Below are 4568 nucleotides of genomic sequence, written 5' to 3' on the forward strand. Positions count from 1 at the left end.
AACTTCTTCATCCCAACTCCTTTGAGATTAATTGAACTTCCTGGTGATTCTCCACCATTTATGTATCCAAATCAAGCTTCTTACAAAGTGATTCATCATGGTTTGATTGGAACGACGAAGAAGCTGTCCTATTCCCAAACTGGGAAACTTGAATCACCTGATTTGAAAGTGGGATAACTTCTTCATCCCAACTCCTATGAGATTAATTCAACTTCCTGGTGATTCTCCACCACTTTATGTATCCAAATAAAGCTTCTTACAAAGTGATTCATCCTGGTGTTATTGGAACGACGAAGAAGCTGTCCTATTCCCAAACTGGGAAACTGGAATCACCTGATTAGAAAGTGGGATAACTTCTTCATCCCAACTCCTATGAGATTTATTCAACTTCCTGGTGATTTCCACCACTTTATGTATCCAAATCAAGCTTCTTACAAAGTGATTCATCCTGGTTTGATTGGAACGCCGAAGAAGCTGTCCTATTCCCAAACTGGGAAACTGGAATCACCTGATTAGAAAGTGGGATAACTTCTTCATCCCAACTCCTATGAGATTTATTCAACTTCCTGGTGATTCTCCAACACTTTATGTATCCAAATCAAGCTTCTTACAGAGTGATTCATCCTGGTTTGATTGGAACGACGAAGAAGCTGTCCTATTCCCAAACTGGGAAACTGGAATCACCTGATTTGAATGGAGGATAACTTCTTCATCCCAACTCCTATGAGATTTATTCAACTTCCTGGTGATTCTCCACCACTTTATGTATCCAAATCAAGCTTCTTACAAAGTGATTCATCCTGGTGTTATTGGAACGAGAAGAAGCTGTCCTATTCCCAAACTGGGAAACTGGAATCACCTGATTAGAAAGTGGGATAACTTCTTCATCCCAACTCCTATGAGATTTATTCAACTTCCTGGTGATTCTACACCACTTTATGTATCCAAACTAAGCTTCTTACAAAGTGATTCATCCTGGTGTTATTGGAACGACGAAGAAGCTGTCCTATTCCCAAACTGGGAAACTGGAATCACCTGATTAGAAAGTGGGATAACTTCTTCATCCCAACTCCTATGAGATTAATTCAACTTCCTGGTGATTCTCCACCACTTTATGTATCCAAATCAAGCTTCTTACAAAGTGATTCATCCTGGTTTGATTGGAACGCCGAAGAAGCTGTCCTATTCCCAAACTGGGAAACTGGAATCACCTGATTAGAAAGTGGGATAACTTCTTCATCCCAACTCCTATGATATTTATTCAACTTCCTGGTGTTTCTCCACCATTTTATTTATCCAAATCAAGCTTCTTACATAGTGATTCATCCTGGTGTTATTGGAACGACGAAGAAGCTATCCTATTCCCAAACTGGGAAACTGGAATCACCTGATTAGAAAGTGGGATAACTTCTTCATCCCAACTCCTATGAGATTTATTCAACTTCCTGGTGATTCTCCAACACTTTATGTATTTAAATCAAGATCCTTACAGAGTGATTCATCCTGGTTTGATTGGAACGACGAAGAAGCTGTCCTATTCCCAAACTGGGAAACTGGAATCACCTGATTAGAAAGTGGGATAACTTCTTCATCCCAACTCCTATGAGATTAATTCAACTTCCTGGTGATTCTCCAACACTTTATGTATCCAAGTCAAGCTGCTTACAAAGTGATTCATCCTGGTTTGATTGGAACGCCGAAGAAGCTGTCCTATTCCCAAACTGGGAAACTGGAATCACCTGATTAGAAAGTGGGATAACTTCTTCATCCCAACTCCTATGATATTTATTCAACTTCCTGGTGTTTCTCCACCATTTTATGTATCCAAATCAAGCTTCTTACATATTGATTCATCCTGGTGTTATTGGAACGACGAAGAAGCTGTCCTATTCCCAAACTGGGAAACTGGAATCACCTGATTAGAAAGTGGGATAACTTTTTCATTCCAACTCCTATGAGATTAATTCAACTTCCTGGTGATTCTCCACCACTTTATGTATCCAAATCAAGCTTCTTACAAAGTGATTCATCCTGGTGTTATTGGAACGACGAAGAAGCTGTCCTATTCCCAAACTGGGAAACTGGAATCACCTGATTAGAAAGTGGGATAACTTCTTCATCCCAACTCCTATGAGATTTATTCAACTTCCTGGTGTTTCTCCACCATTTTATGTATCCAAATCAAGCTTCTTACAAAGTGATTCTAATGAGATCCTAGGACCCTTCTCTGGATGGCTTGGATAGATCCTTGCATAAACGAATCAAAGACTCAAGTTTATCAACGCTGTGGATCGAATGGTGACACAAGAGGCTGCGGAAAGGCTCCTTGATACTCCTAGACTTAGATCGGATATGACACACCTTTCTAAAGCCCTTGGGCGTTGGATATTACACACCAACAGACTGGATACTACACACCAGACACTCTCTTAACTCGTGAAAGCAAGGGAGAAGAAAACACAAGGTTTAAACAAAAGATAACTTAGATTAGAATGAGGGTTTGTGATACACTTATATAGAGAGATCCTTGTACATGCACAAGGTCTCGAAAACATAAGAAAACATAAAGGAAAAGGCTCCACACGGTTTCAAATTAATAACACAACACTTAGACTAAAACATAATATAAGATAGATGATGAAGTCGGTCCAAGATGCCTTAGGCCGAGTTGCATCCAAGATACATCAACTAGGAATGTGTAAGTGAACTTGATACCTCATTAAAAACCTTGATTAGAAAACCCAGTGGGACAAAACTAATCAAGGGAAAAAGAGTATACCAAGCCACTTGCCTAGATGATGATCAGCTTGATGGTAAGATCACATGAATGGTGATGAGTGTGTCTTGGTGGCTCAAGCTTCTACCAAGACAGTCTTCTTGCTCCTTAGAGATCTTCAGTATGTTTCCAATAGCTTCCTTGAGTCTCCTTGTCATTGCACGAGTAATAGGACCTGTGGGAATAGCTAGGACAGCTTCCTCTTCAGCTAGTGTGTCTTCAGTCTCTCCTTCTTCATCTTTATCAACTAGCTGATCCATGATCATATCATCCCCTCCCACTTGAAAAGGATTTGTCCTCAAATCTGGCTCATCTGCAATAAAAGGGATCAAGTCAGTAACATTGAAGCTATTACTCACATCATACTTACCTTGCAAATCCAGTTTGTAGGCATTGTTGCTGATCTTCCTTATGACCTCAAAAGGTCCATCAATCCGCGGCATCAGCTTGGACTTCCTTTCATTGGGAAATCTCTCTTTCCTTAGGTGAATCCAGACCTGATCACCCACTTCAAAGACCATCTCACGTCTTCCTTTGTTAGCATGCTTAACATACTGTTTGGTTGTTGCCTCAATGTTGAGCCTAGCCTGCTCGTGGAGTTGTTTCACCATCTCTGCCTTCTTTTTGCCATCAACGCTGACCCTTTCACACTCAGGTAAAGGAATTAAATCCAAAGGAGAGTTTGTTGACATGAAAGCATGAATGACATAGAGGAAGAAGAAATCAAGTCAAGACATACATCCGGAGTGATCAAAGTGAGCCTGTCCGTACAAGTGTGAACTAACTTGGCGTGCAAGACAAGAGGAGACTTATATGTGATCAAGAAGGATGTTATACTTGCCTTAAGATATTTAAAAGATGTCGGCCAAGAGAAGGGATCCGTTGAAGAAGAAGACAAGGTGGTTCAAAGGAGAGAGAGCCGTTTGGTGCTGTCGCTTTCCACCTTTGCTGTGCGCACCCTGCCTTGATCAGTCCTCTTTGTTTATTCTTTTCTTCTATGTCAACTTGCCATTAGTTTATTCATTGTTGTATCTATTTAAGGTATGTAATCAGAACCAAATGGATCAAGGAAATATACTTCCTCACTTCTCTCTTATGTTTTCGAAATCTCTCTCTCTCTCTCTCTCTCTCGGATTCTTAGTAAAACCCTAGCTATCTCTTCTCTTTGTTCTTGATAAATCACACAAGCCACTCTTATAACTCATTCAGTTTATCATGGTATCAGAGCATCAAAGCTCTTGAAACCTTTATCTACTTCCGCAAAACAAATCTCTGTTTCCTTTCTTGCCGTTCTTTGGATCCTCAAGATGGAGAACAACAACAACAACAACAACAACAACCGCATCAGCATACCTGTGACTCTGAAGGGGATCAACTACCTCTTATGGGCCAGGATGGTGAAAATTTCCCTTGGAGGAAAGGGTTTGTGGAGTCATGTCTCAGCAGAAGCGGCTCCAAAACAAACCAACCAAGGAGAAGATGGACAGGAGATGGTGGTAGCTGATGAAGACAAGTGGGCTCAGGAAGACCTCATGGTTCTCACAGTGCTCCTCAGCTCTCTTGAACCCGCCATCATGGAGTCTTACTCTTACTGTGAGACTACCAAACAGCTGTGGGATACACTTTACAAAGTGTATGGAAATGTCTCCAACCTCACAAGAGTCTTTGAAGTGAAGAGAGCCATCAATGCGCTCAACCAAGGAGATGTGGAGTTTCAACCACACTTTGGCAAGTTTAGGTCTCTTTGGGCAGAGATGGAACTGCTAAGACCACACACCACTGACCATGCCAC

This window comes from Brassica rapa, unplaced genomic scaffold (assembly GCF_000309985.2).
Source record: "Brassica rapa cultivar Chiifu-401-42 unplaced genomic scaffold, CAAS_Brap_v3.01 Scaffold0408, whole genome shotgun sequence".
Lineage (NCBI taxonomy): Eukaryota > Viridiplantae > Streptophyta > Magnoliopsida > Brassicales > Brassicaceae > Brassica > Brassica rapa.